Source organism: Symphalangus syndactylus, chromosome 6, assembly GCF_028878055.3.
Source record: "Symphalangus syndactylus isolate Jambi chromosome 6, NHGRI_mSymSyn1-v2.1_pri, whole genome shotgun sequence".
Lineage (NCBI taxonomy): Eukaryota > Metazoa > Chordata > Mammalia > Primates > Hylobatidae > Symphalangus > Symphalangus syndactylus.
In genome coordinates this window covers 102,785,915-102,807,339 of record NC_072428.2, presented here as the reverse complement: position 1 = coordinate 102,807,339, position 21,425 = coordinate 102,785,915, and the positions used below count along the sequence as shown (strand labels likewise).

General features: G+C 39.5%; 2 long non-coding RNA genes across 7 annotated transcripts in view; both read right to left on the bottom strand.

The window, feature by feature from the left end:
- LOC129484906 (uncharacterized) overlaps positions 1–4,094 on the bottom strand; it is a 210,234-nt gene extending 206,140 nt beyond the window's left edge. For all 5 annotated transcript variants that reach the window (XR_010121583.1, XR_010121579.1, XR_010121580.1 and 2 more), the window contains exon 1: positions 3,928–4,094. This is a non-coding gene — a long non-coding RNA (uncharacterized lncRNA). The remainder of the gene's footprint in view (positions 1–3,927) is intronic.
- Positions 4,095–5,892: 1,798 nt separating this feature from the next.
- Positions 5,893–8,508, bottom strand: LOC129484905 (uncharacterized). 2 transcript variants are annotated; one of them, XR_010121578.1, is made up of 3 exons: positions 8,472–8,508; positions 8,297–8,366; positions 5,893–6,128 (listed from the first exon to the last, which is right to left on the bottom strand). It is a non-coding gene; the product is annotated as an uncharacterized lncRNA (long non-coding RNA). The 2 variants fall into 2 exon arrangements; XR_008658560.2 differs by lacking the exon at positions 8,472–8,508 and having other exon boundaries at positions 8,297–8,465.
- Positions 8,509–21,425: the final 12,917 nt, after the last annotated feature.

Sequence of the window (21,425 nt, the reverse complement as noted above, 5' to 3'; positions counted from 1 at the left end):
GCCAAGGTGGGTGGATCACCTGAGGTCAGGAGTTTGAGACCAGCCTGGCCAACATGGCGAAACCCTGTCTCTACTAAAAAATACAAAATTTAGCTAGGTGTGGTGGCATGTGCCTGTAATCCCAGCTACTCAGGAGGCTGAGGCTGGAGAATCGCTGGAACCTGGGAGGTGGAGGTTGCAGTGAGCTGAGGTCGCACCACTGCATTCCAGCCTGGGTGACAGAGTGAGACTCCGTCTCAAAAAAAAAAAAAAAAAAAAATGCACATTGTGGATCATACCTTCAGAGATTCTGAAGTACAGCCTGGGCATCTGAACTTATATATACTCCCCAGGTGAGTCTAACGTGCAGCCGCTGATTAGAAGTGCTGCTCTGGAGAACCAGTGCTCTCAACGCTACAAAGTTGACTTCATGTTCATCATCTTCATTAGATTGTGTGCTCTTTGAGCAGAGTGCATTCATTTATTTTCTCTCTACTTCTTTGGCTTCTATTTTGTTCAATTCTTTGCAAAGGTGAATCCAAGAGAATAATGCTGCACAAAAGATATAAGGAATGCTAATTAAATAACTCATCTATTTCTGATCCTGTACCAGTGGTTTTCCTGAGTTACAGACAAAAGAACTCTACCTTATATCCACAAGAAAATATTTCTTAGGATACTAACCGTTGACAAAACTTAATAAAGAAAATCATTATACATTTTGCATGTTTCATTCCAACTCAAGTCTGTTTTAAGGATCACCTTTTTACTACCCATAATAAGTTTCTTTGGAAAGAAAGTTAAAAATTACCAGTTGAGCTAAAAGAATGTTGGGGTCAAATATCTGGTGTATTTCTACTTGTTTTAGAATGTCTAGCAGTTTAGTATGGTATTCTACAACCTAAAGGAAGACATTTAACAAATTACCTGGCTTGGTCATATTAATTTCTAGAATTTGATACTCACCCTTATAATTACCATGGCAAAGCCTTATTTTAAGAGCTATGGGAGGTCACTGAGTATCTTTAGTATAGGAATGACATTGTTTCCTCATAGGAACTTGGAAGCAGACCAGATAGAAAAACCTAAGTTCAATTTTGGGCCACTGAATTTGAAATGCCTTTGAGACATCCAAGTAGAAGCGTCAATTTAGTTTCTTGGCTGTGCTGTGAGAGGAGAGGTAAATTTGCAAATCTCTATAGACAGGATGGGCAAGATGAAGGGGCTTTTGGAAAAAGAAGAGAATGAGAAGAGTGAGGAACTCCAACATATATGGTCATATACAAGAGAATTTCAACTAAAAGGGAAAAAATACAATAAATATACCTTAATCTCTTCCATATTTCTAATTACTTCTTGTATAATACTAGCAGTGGAATTATGAGGTTTGCAACATATGTAATATATATAGACAGATAGCGCTCATATGGCTTATCTGTATCACTGCATCTCTTCTGCCTAGTTATTGAAAAGAATTGAGTTTTTTATAGTAAAGGTGACATCTTTACTAATAAAATTGTACCATTTAAAGAACTGATCCTGTGGCTACCACTAGAGCCTTTCAAAGTTCTTCGTCCCTGGACTTGCACTACCATTGTAGCCATGATGCTACATATGAGACCATGTGACTAAAAAAGGTTGTTTTTTACTAATTAAATCTATGTAGATGGTGAAAAAAAATTAAGAGCATTTAAAGTTTCCTGATTCATATTGATGTGATTTTAGAAAGCTTATACCAATTTTCCTCCCCATCACCACCACTAAATATGATCTTTGTCAATTTGATTGGTAAAACATTATCCCGTTATCTCAGGCAACTATATGAAATAATTTATGTCATGGAAGCATAAATAGTATTGCTATGTAAGTGAGACCAAGAGACTCCCAAATACAGATTTGTGTTTAAACTGAAACCATGCAGAAAATACAGTAAATATCCAGTAAATTTACTCGCTGAATTAAGTTAAAATCAAAGTATGGCTACTTGTTTTCAGAGAACAAAGAATTTCAAAAAGCAAAGATTCCAATATCTGTTTCCTGGGATGTGGTGGCGTGGTCCCAGACTGCTTAGCTAATTAGTTCTGGTAGAGCCCCTCAGAAATCTTTCAGCTGGCAGGGACTTCCAGGATGCAGCTCAGGGAGATGAGAACTCGATAATGGTGATTTTTTTGTTATTTTTTGTTTGTTTGTTTGTTTTTTAAGCTGAGAATTTCAAATCCATTTTATTAATGTTCTTAACATTGCTTGGAAAATAAGCAAGCATTGCCTAACATATATTTTGGTCAACCAATTAGTATAAATTCACAGGTAAATATATTGATATGCACTCTATTTTCTGGTTTGTTAACCTCAAGAATAAAGCATCACACTACTGAATGTATCATGATTAAGTTCAAAGCCTTTTGGCATCTCTGTCTTATCTTAATGTGATTAGATCCAGATTCATTCCAATTGATGTCTTTCTAATACTAATGCACATACTTTTCTTAAAAGAATTGCAGTCTCTCATAAAATATCTATATTTTTAACTGAGTCCATTGGAGAGATTATAAACTGAAAGCATATTTGTAAATAAGGACTGTGTTTTAAAATTGGTTCCTGTTTGTATATTAACTTCAATTCCTGTTATTTCCTGCTCCCTACTGTCAGAGGCATTTGAACCAGAGCAAATCCATCTCTAATAGGGGCTGAGTAAAATAAAGCTGAGACCTACTGGGCTGCATTCCCAGGAGGTTAGGTATTCTTAGTTACAGGATGAAACAGGAGGTCAGCAGGACTAGTATCACAAGATACATGTCACAAAGACCCTGCTGGTAAAACAGGATGCAGTAAAGAAGCCGGTCAAAACCCACCAGAATGAAGACAGTGATCTCTGGTCGTCCTCACTGCTTATTATACACTAATTATAAGGCATTAGCTAAAAGACACTCCCACCAGCGCCATGACAGTTTACAAATGCCATGGCAACATTCCAAAGTTATCCTATCTGATCTAAAAAGCGGAGAGAGATCCTTAGTTCTGGAAAAAGCCCATCCCTGTACCTGAAAATTCATGAATAATACACCCTTATTTAGATATAATAAAGAAATAACCATAAAAATAGCCAACCAGCAGCCCTCAGTGCTGCTATGGCTATGAATTAACCATTATTTTATTTCTTTACTCTTCATAAACTTGCTTTCATTTTATGGATTCGTCCCAAATTCTTTCTTGAGTGAGATCCAAGAAGTGGAAAGGGGTCAGGATTGGGACCCCTTTCCGGTAACACTACCACTTCACTTAAAAGGCAACACATCTACTTCTATAGAAATTAAAGAACTCCCAATTTTCGCTCAATCAAGCTTGTTGGTATTGCCTGCTATGAGCCTGCCCTAGCACTTGTCTTGAAAGGTTGCCTCAAGTTTGTATCTGGTTGCTTTCTTACGTGCTTGGATTTGAATCCCAGCATCACGCTTTACAACCTGCACGATCCCAGGAAGGTTATTCAACCTCTCAGGTGCCACAGTTTCTTCGTCAGTACACAGGTGATACTAGTAGCACCTATCTCACATAGGCAACTAAGCAAGCACTGCAAGTGTTAAAATAATCGTTTTGCCTGGTTGTTGCTGTTATTGCTGTTGTTACTGGTTTCAATTATTTGCTTAGTGGAAGCAAGGAGAATGAATTTGAGAGCAAGCCTGAGACTGGGAGACCAACTGGAAAACTAGACCAGCCAGCTCTAGGTATTTGTGAGGGGAGGGATTACTGAGTACAGAAACAGGAAATGATGCATTTATAGCATGAGAAGCATCAACAGTACAGTCTACATTTTTCCGCACCTTTTAAAAAGCACACGACGTTGGGACCGGGGACTGGGGCTATAATTTCCAGATCTAAGGGTCAGGGAGGGCTTTGTGGGAACTGGGATGGCCACCTGGGAGCTGGGTGGGTCTCCTCCGCGCGGGTTACCTTAGTCCAGGAGTGCGTGCGCTCACTGACCAGGGCCACCAGCAGCGCCGCCGAGGCCGAGGCCGCGCCCTGCAGCTGGCTATGCCTGGACCGCTTCGTCCACGGCCTCTAACCAGGCGACCTGCTAGACAGGGACATCTGACTTCCTGGGGTTAGGTCCCAAGACGAGGAGCGGGAAGCTGCCTACCTTGGGGTGGAGAGGACTGCGGTAGGGGGTAGGAGCGAGTCATTGTCATATCCCCCTCCTAGGCGTTTTCATCAGCATCACAAAGGGCCCCAGCTCATCTGGGAAGGGGCAGGACCCAGGGAAGGTACAACGCCCTTCTAGCTGGCCACCTCTACCCCAAAGGCAGGGCCTGCTGCTGCCACCCTGAATTCTTAAACAGGCAAACAAAACCTCTTCCTCTATGCTCATCAGTACGAATATTTCCGTTGATAAGGCTTACTGCTGCTCTTCCATCTTCTTCTTCTTTTTTTTTTTTTTTTTTGAGACGGAGACTCGCTCTGTCGCCCAGGCTGGAGTGCAGTGGCGTGATCTCAGCTCACTGCAAGCTCCGCCTCCCGGGTTCACGCCATTCTCCTGCCTCAGCCTCCCGAGTAGCTGGGACTACGGGCACCTGCCACCCGCGCCCCGCTAATTTTTTGCATTTTTAGTAGAAACGGGGTTTCACCGTGGTCTCGATCTCCTGACCTCGTGATCCACCCGCCTCGGCCTCCCAAAGTGCTGGGATTACAGGCGTGAGCCACCGCGCCCGGCATCCTCCATCTTCTTAATAATAATAAAAGACAAACCATTGTTTTTGACTTGTGTTTTTCCCGTGCATTCTCTTGTATTCTCCTTGCTGGTGTTCCCGGCTGTGGGCCTTCAGGTCAATGGGTCAGTTGAAGACTTTCTTCCGTTCATTGCTCCTGCCACCGGTGCTTCCAGACCCCTCGTTCAGTGCCAGAGCCCCGCCCTTATATTGTGAACTTCTTCCAATGTCTCATCAGTTTCCAGCCAGAATCCTGACTGATCCTCCTATATTTGCCTTAAATTCTTTAGTTATGTAGTCTGAAATTCACCTACTAGCAGTAAGCTTCCTATTTAAAATGCAGGCCAGGCACGGTGGCTCACACCTGTAATCCCAGCACTTTGGGAGGCCAAGGCTGGTGAATCACCTGAGGCCAGGAGTTCCAGACCAGCCTGGCCAAGATGGTGAGACCCAAGATGGTGTAGCCAAGATGGGCGACAAGAGTGAAACTCCATCTCAAAAAAAAAAAAAGACAGAAAAAGAAAAGAAAAAATAATAAAATACAGATACTACTGCATGGGTAGGCAGTCTTTTCAATCCAAATTAGAATTGTTCCATCATCCCATATTTTCCTAAAAATTTAACACAGCAGTTTCAGAGGGAAGGTAGCATAGTGGAATCAGGGAACTGTGGAGGAAATGTACTGGGCTGCAGGTATCACAGGCATCGTAGAAGCCAAGAACAATGGAAAGGAGTCCCAGGCTCCAAGAATCACTTTCCTACCTTTTCAGGTCTGGTCTGGGTAGAGCTGGAGAAAGTATTCACTTTAGTAATGCAAGCGCTAAAATGTTACAATCAAAGATTTTAACAAAAAATAAAAATTTAAAAGCTAATTAAGTCTTTACCAAAATCTCCTGCAAAACACTGAGGGAAAACTCCATTTGTAATCTACAGTAAAACCTGATAACCTCTTTTCACATCTGCCCTTATCAATGTATCTCACACTATAATTGTCACCCCGGATCCTTCCCTCCTCTACTTCACAATTCCCAGAACTTTCCCCTACAACCCAAACAGGACAGCTATTCTTTTGGTTTCTCAAGTATGTATTCTCTCATCTGCTGGAACTAAAGAAATGTTGGTTCTTGTTGTAATTCATCCTAAGCGTGAAAAGGTCCTTGATAAACTTTTGTCCAAACTGTCAATAAATAAATGTGTCACTAGAGAATAAAAGGAGAGAGAAAAGAAAGCAGACTTTATTTTTTAATAAGACAAGGAAATTGATCATCCTGTCTTCCTAATTTGCTATTTCTTCACGGTTAGTGAGTTGCTTTGCATTTTTTCCAAGACGCAAGACACATAGTTCAATCTCCTTCCCCTGAGAGCAGTGTCTAGTTGTATTCTGAGAACTACACAGTGTTTGATTTTTACAGTCCATGATAGTAATGACTTCATAAGCATCTTCAGTTCCTAAAAATAAACAGGTAGATGAACAAAAACAAGGATATACTTACTTGCTATAGACTTCAAATATAAAGCTTTGTGGGAAAACATTGATGAGAATGGCCCATGGTAGCAAAATAGTTTTTAATCAGATTAAAAAATATATTTCAGAAGGGACTGACAGGTACTGCAGGTACACCTCACTTGGTGCAGAAAAACAGTTGACCTCCCTTTGGATTGTACAAGCCTAGCATTATTGGACAATCCTGAGAGAGCCCAATGCTGGGCTTTCTAGAAGGTCAGTACTGAACATCATGCATGCTGGATGTTCTGCCATTGCAGGCAGGTGAGGGCCGCTGGGGTATAAATCTTAGGCACAATTTCTCAGGAGGCAACATATACCACTCCATTCCTATCTGAAATCCATGTCAAGGACTTCTACTACTCTCCGCTTTCAGTTACCTCACCCAGGGCCATTTTGGAAAACAACATCATCAGTCTTGCAAATTACTTTTTTCTAAGCTGATTTTCCTCTGCCTGAATCTTCTTACTAATTATTTTGCTTTTAAAAAACCCATGCATTGTATGTAATTTGTAAGCTTCCTTATATGTTCAGGAACAAGAAAAAATCAAAACGTAGAGGGGAGAAGAGTAAGGAGGGTGAGAAGAGACAGAAGGAGAAAAAAGGAAGAAAAGAGAGTGGATGTTTTCTGTGTTGCCCTTGTCCTCCCCTAATACAGACACTTATCACCACCATGTCCAGAACAGGCCCAAGAGAAAGAGAAAGGAGACAGGGAGAATTGCCCTTGAGGTAGTAATTTATTCACATAACTTCATTGCCATCCTTTTTTGGAAGAATCCCACAATATTTATTATCAGCCACAAGCTTCTTCCTAGTCTCACATCTCTACTGCATTATTTCCAGTTAGATGTCTTCCTGTCACTTCAAGGTAACAATTTCTAAAATCATTTTCACTGGCTTCATCTCAATCAGCTCCCCTTCCCTGTGTTCACATTTCTATTAATGGCACCACAACTTTCTAAATCCCTCACAGACTCCTTCGGTGCCATCATCCCATCACTGACTCCTCCTCCCTCTTCTCTCCTCTCTCCTATATACCTTTATACCATCAGTGTTTTTCATCTTCCTTACATCATTATCTCTCTCCACCATTCCTTTCTTTTTTTTTTTTTTTTTTTTTTTTTTTTTTGAGACGAAGTCTCGCTCTGTTGCCCAGGCTAGAGTGCAGTGGCACAATCTCAGGTCACTGCAACCTCTGCCTCCTGGGTTCAAGTGATTCTCCTGCCTCAGCCTTCTGAATAGCTGGAATTACAGGCATGTGCCACCATGACAGGCTAATTTTTGTATTTTCGGTAGAGACGTGGTTTCACCATGTTGGTCAGGCTAGTCACGAACTCCTGACCTCGTGATCTATCCACCTCGGCCTCCCAAAGTGTTGGGATTACAGGCGTGAGCCACTGTGCCTGGCCCACCATTCCTTTCTTTTGATTCTTAACCCTATCAGGCTCTTATCATTTTATGGTTTTAAAGGTAAACTCCAATAATTTCACAATTTTTCTCCAGGCTCATCCTACTTGAGGATATTCTGAACCAAAAGAAGAAATTGCTGAAGAAGATAAACTAAAAAAAAAAAAAAAAAAAAAAAGTGAAAATAGTAATATTGATAATAATATTAGTTAACATTTCTTAAGCACTTTCTATTCGCCAAGTACTTCCTAAAATCCCTTGACATGAATTAGCACATTTAAGGCTCACAACAAACTCACTATTTGCACCTACTTCGATTAGGCAGAGAAAGATGAGAGTAGATATTCCATTTTCATGGTATACTGGGAGTTAGAGGACCTGTACTCAAGCTCTCAAAATCATTATTTATAAAATTAGAGGGCAGAGGAGATGATCTCTAAATTCCCTTTCTTGGAAATAACCTAAGTCTATCCCAGCATTGAGATGAGAAATTTGGCATGAAATAGAAAGGGAATCATGGAATTCTTCAAATTTGACTACATTTTTTAGACTAGAAGGAGAAATTAATTCATCCATTAAAAAAATTCATCCAACAAAATTCATTGAGCAGCTACTAATTAACACCAGCAATAGATGGTTCTTTATGCCATTTCATGCTGGCTTCTCATTCACTCAAATGCTTCCCTTACTATTACTAAAGCCTTACCTGAGGTAGACAGCAGGCCAAGGAAGAAAAGAGCAAAGAAAATGTAATGAATCTTCATGGCAAGGTAGCTCTGAAACAATAAAGTGTCTTAAAAAGATAAACCAATATAAATGGACATGATTTTGGAATCAGAGCTCCTGTATTTAGAAACTTTCATGGGTGAGCAGGACTTTACATGTCTTAGTTTATCTCAGATTTCTGGGGAGCCAACTCCCCACAAGCCCTGTGCACCTCCTATTTGTTTAGATCCCATTATGACATGTGCAGCCCTTATTACATCTTCACAACACTCCTGGCTTATCCATTTCCCTCCGCAGTGTCTCAGTGACCCACCATCAGGGCTTAACCTCTGGACCTCTTATCCCTTAAAAGATGTCTAACTTGATGGTCCTGTTGGAGGTGATTCCTCTTCACCTGACACCATTTTCACTCCCTCCACATAGGACCAGTGCTTGTCTTTATTCTTTGTACTCCTTTCCTGGACTGCTCATCATGTTCACCAAGATCAATGCTGCCCTTCTTAATACTGATATAAGGTCAGGAGCTGACTTGAATCTTCACAGCCCTCAACTCAGCATCCTCTCCTCCTGTTCTAAGTCTGGCAAACATTGTTGAAAATCATCCTGTGACTATGCTAATGTTTCACTTTTATCTACTGTCAACTGGTTCTGTCCCATGTAGCTGCTCTCCCACTAAGTGTGATTTCTATGATGAAAGGGACTGTATCTTCGCTGATCCTGTGTCTAGCACAATGTGTGAACATGGTACATTTTCATCAGACTTTCTGGAACTGTTGAACTGCCTTTCTCCACACTATTGGGGGGTTTTGTTATCACTCTTTTTGATTCCTCTCACCCTACAGTGGCTGTTTATATCAAGACTAACCCGCCTGTCTCCTTTATTCGTATGATTACTTAAAACCTTCTCCTTCTTACTTTCCTGAAAACATTAAGCCATCACTTTTATATTCCTTCATCTCACCTTGTATTTACATTAAAATATCTGTCTTTACCTTCATACATTCCTATCTTTACTTCCAGAAGAGATGCCACTTCTGCCTTCAAAAAAACTGTCATCTTCCCAGGCTCTCTCTCTGATCCTTTTCTACCATTTTCCTCCCATCCCAAACTTCAGAATCTCATTTTTCTCTCCAAGTTCATAATTTAATCATTAATTCTCACTGTGGTTGGAGAAAGAGAAAAACAAAAGCCAATAAACAAAATGGAAAACAACCCTTGACCCTGCTTCCCCTCTGGGTTCAGTCCAATTTCATGCCCATCTTACACTGACAAGCAATCAGAGGGAATGGTTTCTGTTGCATTTCACTGACCACTACCTATTCTCTCCAAAACTTCTGCCATCTAGATTCTGCTCCCTCTTTCTATCAAACTTACCCTCAGGATTCACCAGTGAATAAACAAACCAAGGAGTTCATAGTTTTTATGCTCATTGATCAAGATGTCGTCGTTACTTTTGATACTAGTAAGCCTGCGCATTCAGAACTCCAGCTTCTACCCTGATTTTCTCCTATCCTTTGTTTCAGTCTCTTTTCAAACTCCTCCTCTTCCTGGAGAGGTTCCCCCAGGCTTTGGTCTTTAGAGCTGTACTCTTCTGTTTTTACCTCTCCCTAGACATCTCCCATGACTGCTAATGCTATCACCTTTGGTGTAAACTCCAAAATCTTGCTTGTACGTCTCCAGGCCTGATCACTTTTCCCAGGCTTCTGCCCCTTGATTCCATCTGTTTAAATCTCATAATCTTTTCCAGATCCACAGGATTGAATTTACACTCAATGGAACCTCAACAGGCAGACTCCCGTACTTGTAGATTGATATCTATAACTGATATCTCTTAGATCACAATTGCTTCAAACATTCCTGCAGACGATGGAGAAGTTAGGTTTAATGTTGGACATAGATGGCAAAGGCAACACTTAATACATTAGAGTCTCTTATGCAGGAAATTAATAATTCAGCCTTTAAATTATGATTATGTTTTATCATAGGTTTTCCTAAAAAAGAATTTAAGACAGCTTATTTAATAGACACACATGAGGTTAAAATGATATTATAAAATTGGGGTCAAAAAAATAAGACAAAATCACAGGTAAGCTATAGATGAACCACAAATTTTGGTTGCATTTGTTGCAGTAAAAATAGGAATGGACACTTAATAGTTACAGAAGTCACACAGACATAGCATAAAAACATTTCCATTACTAAGAACAAATACAACTCTTTTTTTTTTTTTCTGGCATGGAGATTTGAGAGAAATTTCTCCCAGGAGTTCTCTTTGAAAAGTCAATTAGTGATGTAGGACAATATATTTGCTTATGTTTTTTTTTTTTTTTTTTTTTTTTTTGAGACGGAGTCTCTCTCTGTCGCCCAGGCTGGAGTGCAGTGGCACAATCTCGGCTCACTGCAAGCTCCCCCTCCCGGGTTCACGCCATTCTCCTGCCTCAGCCTCTCCGAGTAGCTGGGACTACAGGCGCCCGCCACCACGCCCGGCTAATTTTTTTTTTTTTTGTATTTTTAGTAGAGACGGGGTTTCACCGTGGTCTCGATCTCCTGACCTCATGACCTGCCCACCTCGGCCTCCCAAAGTGCTGGGATTACAAGCGTGAGCCACCACGCCCGGCCGCTTATGTTTTATACAGCTATTTATTATTGCATTCATCAATGTAACCCAATGGCATAATGTCAAAAAAGCATTTCAATAAAAGGCTATGTGATGTTAAATAATATGGTCCATGTTTGCAACTCACTGAGTATTTGGCTCAATCGAGATTGAAATGTGGAAAACATTTAGCCTTTCATAAGGAGTAAGTAAGAAAGCTAAGGGATGAAAAGGCTGCCCAAAGCTGGGGAGTCGAACCCGAACTAAGAAGCCAGAAAGCAAGGAATCAGAAATAAGAACACTCCGTAAGGCTGAGGACAAGGCATGGCCATCAGTTAGCCCTCAGGATATCAGTTCAGACAGCCTATTATCACAACAGAAATAAAACTCTACGACCTGGCGTGGTGGCTCACACCTGTAATCCCAGCACTTTGGGGGGCCGAGGCGGATGGATCACCTGAGGTCGGGAGTTTGAGACAAGGCTGACCAGCATGGAGAAACCCTGTCTCTAATAAAAATACAAAAATTAGCTGGTCGTGGTGGCGCATGCCTGTAATCCGAGCTACTCGGGAGACTGAGGCAGGAGAATCACTCGAACCCAGGAGGCGGACGTTGCAGTGAGCTGAGATCGCACCATTGCACTCCAGCCTGAGCAACAAGAGTGAGACTCCGTCTCAAAAAAAAAAAAAAAAAAAACTCTACAGGCAAAGATGTCACAAAGTCCTCCTACCTCTCCACCCCCACTTTCTCCAAGTAGACTCTACAGTAGCCACAGGACACCAATAACTAATTGTCCTTATTAATTAGAGAACCTTCCTATCCTGTTCAAAATGCCCTTGTACTTCCTGCTAAGGAAGGAGCCAATTCCAGGGCACCATTCTGCAGCCTTGAAAGCAGGTAGTGGACTGTGGTGAGAAGTCTATTGGAAGTTCAATCAGAAGGACTAATGGTGACTTGCCAGTCATGGTGGTTCACACCTGTAATCCCAGCACTGTGGGAGGCAAAGGTGGGTGGATCTCTTCAGCCCGGAATGTCGAGACCAGCCTGGGAACACAGTGAAACCCCGTTTCTACAAAATAAAAATTAAAAATTAGCCAGGGATTTTGGTACATGCCTGTGGTCCCAGCTACTCGGGAGGCTAAGGAGGGAGGATCGCTTAAGCCCAGGAAGCATAGGTTGCAGTGAGCCGAGAATGCACCACTGCACTCCAGCCTGGGTGACAAAGCTGACCCTGTCTCAAAAAATCCCTAAAAAAAACAACAAAAAAAGGAAGGACTAATGGTGATTATACCATTAGTGGGGAGGGAGGAATGAGGGCAGACACATGGGTAAGTACTGCCATTAGGACAGGGTTAGCAAGTAGATTTGTGTCTACTTTTTCAGAAAAAGTACTCCATAAAGTACTCCATACAGCCTGGAAGCAAACTACACAGGGCAGCATGGCAGCTCCATGATCACCAGGCTCCTTTGTCTTGTTGCTCCACTGCACACAGTATATGGATACCACCTCATGGTCCTTGATGGCTACTCAAGCTCCAACTATCCGCTTGCATTCCAGTCATCAGGAAGCAAGATGTGTGAGGAAGGACACACTCCTTTTTAAGGAAGCTTCCTGAGTTGCACATGACACTTTAACTTATATAATTTTGACATGGAGACATCGCAGAATGCTTTTATGAAAGATTCAATGCCGTGATGCAGACAAGCCATCTAGCTTAGGACAACCTTGTAGAATGGGGTCTTCTGTGAAACACTATGTAAAGTGCCAATTTCAAGGCCTTATTATAGTTTCAAATGCCTTAAATCAGAAGAAGAGACATCCCCCATTTTAAAACTGACATTTCTGTCATAAGTAAAAATTCATCAAAAAATTTTTATACTAAAAAGGAAATAAAAGTATGCTGCATTAAAATTTAGAACTGGGAACATCAAGCTATTAGATATTTTAGTTCTGTACTGTATTTAATTAAGATGGAGTACAACAGATGAGAGAGAGGAAAAAAAAGAAATCTAAGAAAAGAGGTGGATGAACATTCAGTATTCATCCTACTCTAAAGAACAGAGTTAAGCAGATTCACCAGTATTACTTTAAGTTATCCCTACACACAGAAAATTCAACTATTTTTGAAATGATTTTTAGTGTCCTAATTTTAAACTAAAAAAGAAACAGCCTTTACAAAATGTATGGCCCCTAAATGAAAAGCAAATTTTAATAATATTAATCACATTATCTAAGTGGTTTCCACTTGGGTACCATAAGAAAATTCTGAATAAACTTAATAAAGAACTTTGGACAAAGAAATGGCAAAGATGACAGTTGATTTCCAAACATGATGGCAATTGAAGTTCTGCCTATATTCTGTGGCAGCGTCTTAACTCTCATATCACCTTCCTTCACTCACTTTTCTGCTTGTTTTAGTATTATCCCAAATAATGTGTTTTTCCCCTAGACTCATCAATATGGTGATAAATCTTAAACACACAATGCGTTAAGCAAAAACAACATCAATTTGCAAAAGGATATGAAGAGTATGATCCAATTACACAAAGTTTTAAGACCTTATATAAAGTCCTTAATGCTTGTGGGCATACATTAGTATGCTAAATATAAAAACATGACGAATACCTAATTTTGAATAGTAGTTATCTCTAGTAAAGGATACACCAGAGACTTAATACCCAAAAACACCTTATTTCTTAAATAAATGAAGCAAATTTGGCAAATTATTAGGACTCATCCAAGTTGTGTGGGGAATACAGATATATCCTTCTCTATACTTCTGTTTGTGTGATATAATTTATAATTTTAAGTAAATAAATTAAAGTGAATAAATTATTCTAATCAAGTGACTAGAGAAAAAATAACAAAATAATTTCAGAGAAAGTAGAAAAAGGAATGTATAACATAGTGTTGGAAGTTCTGGCCAGGGCAATCAGGCAAGAGAAAGAAATAAAGGGTATTCAATTAGGAAAAGAGGAAGTCAAATTGTCCCTGTTTGCAGATGACATGATTGTCTACTTAGAAAACCCCATCGTCTCAGCCCAAAATCTCCTTCAACTGATAAGCAACTTCAGCAAAGTCTCAGGATACAAAATCAATGTGCAAAAATCACAAGCATTCCTATACACCAACAACAGACAGAGAGCCAAATAATGAGTGAACTCCCATTCACAATTGCTTCAAAGAGAATAAAATACCTAGGAATACAACTTACAAGGGATGTGAAGGACCTCTTCAAGGAGAACTACAAACCACTGCTCAATGAAATATAAGAGGACACGAACAAATGGAAGAACATTCCATGCTCATGGATAGGAAGAATCAATATCGTGAAAATGGCCATACTTCCCAAGGTAATTTATAGATTCAATGCTGTCCCCATCAAGCTACCAATGACTTTCTTCACAGAATTGGAAAAAAACTACTTTAAAGTTCATATGGAACCCAAAAGACCCCGCATTGCCAAGACAATCCTAAGCCAAAAGAACAAAGCTGGAGGCATCACGCTACCTGACTTCAAACTGTACTACAAGGCTATGGTAACCAAAACAGCATGGTACTGGTACCAGAACAAAGATATACACCAATGGAACAGAATAGGGCCATTGGAAATAATGCCACACATCTACAACCATCTGGTCTTTGACAAACCTGACAAAACAAGAAATGGCGAAAGGATTCCCCATTTAATAAATTCCCCAATAAATAAATAAATTCCCCATAAATAAATTTAATAAATAAATTTAATAAATGGCTAGCTGGGAAAACTGGCTAGCCATATGTAGAAAGCTGAAACTGAATCCCTTCCTTATACAAAAATTAATTCAAGATGGATTAAAGACTTAAATGTTAGACCTAAAACCATAAAATCCCTAGAAGAAAATCTAGGCAATACCATTCAGGACATAGGCATGGGCAAGGACTTCATGACTTCAACACCAAAAGCAACGGCAACGGAAGCCAAAATTGACAAATGGGATCTCATTAAACTAAAGAGCTTCTGCATAGCAAAAGAAACTATCATCAGAGTGAACCGGCAAGCTACAGAATGGGAGAAAATTTTTACAATCTACCCATCTGACAAAGGGCTAATATCCAGAATCTAAAAAGAACTTTAACAAGTTTACAAGAAAAAAATCAAACAACCCCATCAAAAAGTGGGCAAAGGATATGAACAGACACTTCTCAAAAGAAGGCATTTATGCAGCCAACAGACACATGAAAAAATGCTCATCATCACTGGCCATCAGAGAAATGCAAATGAAAACCACAATGAGATACCATCTCACACCCGTTAGAATGGCGATCATTAAAAAGGAAAAACAGGTGCTGGAGAGGATGTGGAGACATAGGAAACTTTCACACTGTTGCTGTAAAATCACATGGGTGACTAGGTGCCTCGTCAATGAGTAGTAATATTTTGAGAAGAATATTTTCTGAGCAGTAGTAGGTCTCAGCAATGGGCTTCAAATATTTAGTAAACCATGCTGTAAACAGATGTGCTCTCATCCATCCAGGCTTTATTGTTCCATTTATAGAGCACGGGCAGAGTAGATTTAGCATGGATTTTCAAAATGATAGACGAACATAGGCTTCAAATTAAAGTCACCAGCTGCATTAGCACCTAGTAAGAGAGGCCGCTAGTCCTTTGAAACTTTGAAGCCAGGCCTTGACTTCTCTCTAACTAAGAAAGTCCTAGAAGGCATTTTCTTCTTCCAATAAGAGGTCTTTTGTCTACATTAAAAATCAGTTGTTTAACGTAGCCACCTTCATTAATGATTTTAACTAGATCTTCTGGGTAACTTGCTGCAGTTTCTACATCAGCACTTGCTGTTTCACCTTGCAGGTTATGTTACGGGAATGGTTTCTTCTTTCCTTAGGCCTCATAACCAACCTCTGCTAGCTTCAAACTTTTCTGCAGCTTCCTCACCTTTCTCAGACTTCATTGAATTGAAGACAGTTACGGTCTTGCTCTGGATTAGGCTTTGACTTAGAGAATGTTGGGGCTGCATTGATTTTTTTATCCAGACCACTCAAACTTTCTCCAAATCAGCAATAAGGCTGTTACACTGTCTTATGATTTGTGAGCGCACTAGAGTAGCAGTTTTAATTTTTTTAAGAACTTTTCCTTTGCTTTCCCCACTTGGCTGTTTGGCACAAGAGGCCTAGCTTTTGGCTTATCTCAGCTTTTGACATGCCTTCCTCACTAAGTAAATTGCTAGCTTTTGATTTAAAGTGAGTGATATGCAACTTTTCCTTTTACTTGAGTACTTAGAGCTCATCGTAGGATTATTAATCGGCCTAATTTCAATATTGTTGTAACTCAGGGAACAGGGAGGCCTGAGAAGACAGCAAGAGATTGAGGAATAACTGGTTGGTACAGCAGTCAGAACACACACAACAGTTACTGAATATGTTCACCATCTTATGTGGGCATGGTTCATGGCACCCCTAAACAATGACAACAGTAACATCAAAGATCACTGATCACAGATTATCATAACAGATATAATAATAATGTTTGAAATATTGCAAAAAATACAAAAATGTGACACAGAGACTTTAAGTGAGCACACGCTGTTGGAAAAATGGCACAAATAGACGTGCTTTATACTCAGGGTTGCCACAAACTTTCAATTTGTTTTTAAAAAAGCATTATCCACAAAGCACAATAAAGAAATTTAAAAAGGTATATCTTTATTATTTTTATAATTTAAAAGATAAAAAGAATTTTTTTTTTTGAGACGGAGTTTCATTCTTGTTGCCCAGGCTAGAGTGCAATGGTGCTATCTCCACTCACTGCAACCTCTGCCTCTGGGGTTCAAGAGATTCTCCTGCCTCAGCCTCCCGAGTAGCTGGGATTACAGGCATGCGCCACCACGCCCAGCTAATTTTTGTGTTTTTAGTAGAGATGGGGTTTCTCCATGTTGGTCAGGCTGGTCTGCAACTCCCGACCTCAGGTTATCCGCCTGCCTCAGCTTCTCAAGTATTGGGATTACAGGCGTGAGCCACCAGGCCTGGCCAAGAATTTTTAACGTAGGAAGTAACATCACTTTTCATCAAGATTTTCCATATCAGCTTTTTTATTTAAATATCTCACAAGACTTCAAGGTCTATAAAAAATATTGCTCCAGGCACTGCTATTTAAATTTAAAATAATCTTAAAATGAAGTACTCGTGCACTATATCTGTTTCTTAGAATGAGGAAATCACGCATTTTATGTTTGTTCTGTTTTAGCATTAACAAAAGAAAATAATACTGCTATTACTTCCAGTTGAGTTGAACTTGAAACTTGGGCTGCTTTAATGTTCTTAAACTATAATTCATAAATGCTAATAAATGATTTGTAAACAGTGGTTCTATAAAAAAGCATATCACCAAAATAACTTGGGAAATAAATTAGTGGGTGTGTCTCATCAACAGACTGCTTAAATACCATAATGACCATTTTTACAAGAGTCATGATCTCTTTCTTCACTGCTTGAGTTGACATGGTGGGTGATAGTTACTAAGTTGGAGTCAGAAGATCTCGGTGTGAACTCATGCTCTACTTAATTAGTCTTTGTGCTTTAGTTTCCTCTATAGAACTGGTCTGAGAACTGAAATTATTTTGTCAAATGTAAAGCACATACAGATGCAACCTAACAATATTAACTGGTATATGAGTACATTTTAACAGCTCAGCATTGACCACTCTGGCATATTTTCCCTGATTTTCATGGGGATTAACACAGGAATCACGTTTTATTCCAAGCAAACTTCTTGGTGACTTTGAAAAGTACTTACTCTTTTTGGGGCCTTCGTCTTCTAAGTAGAAAATTAAGGGTATTTTACATTTGTCCCTTAAGACACATTCATAAATGTATGAATTAAATAAATTCATAAATTGAATGCAGCAATCAGTTCATAGGACAATCTTCCCCAAATCTGTTGCCAGGATATGCAAGTCAGATCAAAATTCTGCATCAAAACTGCAACTCTTTCAATCTGAGTTACTTCCTCCATCAAAGTCTTGAGCCCCTCAAAGTCATCAAGTTAAAAACATATTTTAACTACACACCAAACAAGTAAAGATTGGCTTTAATTGCTTGTGACTTATTTTCCCAAAGGTCAGTGAAGGCCAACTCCTCAGGTATAATCCAGAATATATCATTATCCTTTCTGGGAGAATTTTCCTTAATGAGTCATTTCTAAGCATTGTCTCTTCCCAACACATTAGAGGAAACCTGCTTCTTATATATTTTAAGAAAAGACTTTTGAAATGGTCCAGCAAAGGAAGAAAGCCTTACAATGTCTAGGAAGGAACTAGAAGTCTTGAAAAACATCTAATGGTTGGAATCACGCTGGGAGAGTTCCAATATTGGAACATGCAGGAGAGGATGAAGGGCACACTTGCTTCTTTTGTTGCCCACTGTCTCAGTCCATTAGGGCTGCTATAACAAAACAGCGTAAACTAGGTGGCTAATAAACAACAGAAATTTGTGTTTCACTATTCTAGAGGCTGGGAATCCAAGATCAAAGCACTGATAGATGTGGTGTCGGGTGAAGGCCCATTTCCTGTTTCATAGATGGTGCCTTCTCACTGTGTCTTCACAAGGTGGAAGGAGTGAGGGAGCTCTCCAGGGTCTTGTTCATAAGACTATTAATCCCATCATGAGGGCTGCACTCTCATGACCTGATCACCTCTCAAATTTCCCACCTCCAAATAGCATCACATTGGTGATTAGGCTTTTAACATCTGAATTTTAGGGAGATATAAACATTCAGACCATGGCCCCCATGTAGAGCTGTTTTCCCATCAGAGGCCCCCATAAACTAATAAAGTCTTCTAGACACCCCTGAGAGCAGCTCAACTCAGCTAGTCATTGCTTCTCTACAAATCCCAGTAACATCAGTCTTCTCTCCCAGAACTTAACGTATTGCTTCTATGTCACTTTCACCTCTTCACTCCAGGTACTTGGACTCACACCTGAATTGCTCATGAACAAAACCAAACCTTTAAAGGCTCAATATTTTTCAACAATGCATTAAGCTGAGAAACAAAACAGGGCGATATTAGGTTCCATTCCCATCTTACTGTCCACAGAGCTCCCCTTGATCGTAATTCAAACAATGAGAGGAAAGGTAGGAAAAAAATGGCCCCATGTATATCAACTGCATGGATGAAGAGTGCTTAGTGGGGATTTGAGTATAGGGTCCCAATATATAATTTATAGGCCCTCTGGGGGTAGGAGTAAAGAGAGTTAGGGGGAGGTTAGATAAGGCATTCTGGAGATAGTTTCACAAAGTTGTGTTTTGAAAGCAGACAGTTTTCTAGGTGTATAAGAGGAAGAACGGCATTCCAGGCAAATCAAACAGCACAGGGACAGACGCTATTCTTCCTCTTGGGACATAGAGTGTTCTGGCAACAATAGCAGTGTTGAGGGTATAATCACAATGTAAGGTCAGTGGGGTTGGCAGGAGATAAGACAGGTGGGATGGCAAGGGCCAGATCATGAAAAGCCCCATAGGCTAAACTAGGCAACTTGGATGTGGCTCCATAAGCAGTGCTCTGCCTCTGATATGTGTGGCACCACAGGGACACTCTAGCTTCATAAATGGAGCTGGAGGGGAGGGAAAAGGCCACAGTCAAATGACGACTTTCGAAATAGAGCCTTAAAATTTTTCCTTCTATAATCAGCTACATTATTAGATGTGTGATGAAAAACTATCAATTCCTGATCAATTGTATTGCTGTATTTAGCAAATGTCTAGATAAAATACCTATCTTTAAAAACTGGCACTGGGAATGTGAGCTCTTGCATCCATGGGAGTCACTGAAGTTATTAAAGATAACAACCATGAAACAGTTTTACTTCAAATCCAGGCTCTACTCTTATTCCTTTACTAGCTGTGTTACTATGAACAAGTTACTCATTTTCTAGCCTCTACAATGGAGGTAATAATATTATCTAACTCATAAGTTTATTGAGAGGATTAAATGAGACGGAGTATTAGCTTCCTAAGCTGCTGTAAGAAAGTACCACAAACTGTTTGGCCTGAAACAACAAAAATGCATTGTCTTAAAGTTCTAGATGCTAGAAGTCTAAAATTAAGATGTTGGTAGGGCCATGCCCCTTTTAAAACCTGTAGGAGAGAATCCTTCCTGCCTCTTCTAGCCTTTGGCCTTTGCCGGCAATTTTTGATGTTCTTTGGCTTATAAATGCATCTCTCCAATCTCTGCCTTTGTCATCACAGGACCATCGTCTCCCTGTGTGTGTGTCTCTTTTTCATATAAAAACATCAGTCATATTGGGTTATACTACTCCAGTGTGACCTAATTAATTACGTCTGCAACTACCCTGTCTGCAAATGAATTTACATTTGAAAGGTACTGGTGCTTAGGACTTCAGTATATCTTTTTGAGGAGAAACAATTTAATCCATAAGAAATAGTATCTGAAAAGCCCTTGGCACTCAATAAACATTTACTATTATCATTAAGGAAGAAGAGAGCAACAATTATGATCCACATTTACACTGTAATATCTTGCACTTCGCAGTCACTTTGTAAAAATCGTTGATATGGTTTTGTATGAATTTATATTGTTATTTTAGGGGTTTAAATAAGCTCAGTGTGGCTTTCCATCAAATTAGAAACAGTATCCTTAAGTACAAGGAAGTATCATCGTCTACTTCTCTTGTGTGATCCAGAGTTGACAAAGATATCATATGATAAGAGTTTAAATGCCAAGCAAATGAATTAACACAACTTATAACCACAGCTCTATTGTTTTTGAAGTATGCACAATGTTATTAAATTTATTAAGCTGGTTATTAAGCTTATTTAATTTATTTTTGGAAGGAAAATGTCTGAGAACCTCACCTTCCTTGAGGTGAGGATGCTTCAACTTTTTCAATAGCAGAATCCCTGACTAATATACAGAATTTAGTAAGATTTGTATGGTCCTGACAGGCTTCTCTATCAGCCACACCCTTCCTCACATTGTTATACATCTGGCATTGTTCATTTTCTATTCCCTAAAATGGAAAGGAGAAAAATGTCTTTCTTTGTTCATTTTGATAGTGATTTTGATAGTGACTTAATCATTTTGATAGTGATTTTAAAATACAAAAGATGGATGGGGACATACAAAAATTGAATTAAATCATAAGATTTATCAAGATGAAAATTTGCAATTCAGAATTAAATGGTCTTAGAGTGCTCTGAAATTTGTTGTAAGTAGAAAATCAGTTCAATTATCAGATTGGAAAGTATATATAAAAACACTGTTTATCAAATTCTTGTTATATTTTCTTAAATGTACTTTTAAAAGTTACTTCCAGGATAAACTGCAGTTTTGTATCTCAAATGCCTTTCAAAATCAACCTATGGTAAAAGACAGGTTGCAAAAATTTAGGAACAGTACATTGACAAAGAAAATGTTAAATAAGTAAATTTAACCATTATATGCTAGGTTGAAGTAAATATATAATGGAAAGGAGCAAATGAGAAAGGATGGAAAAGAATGT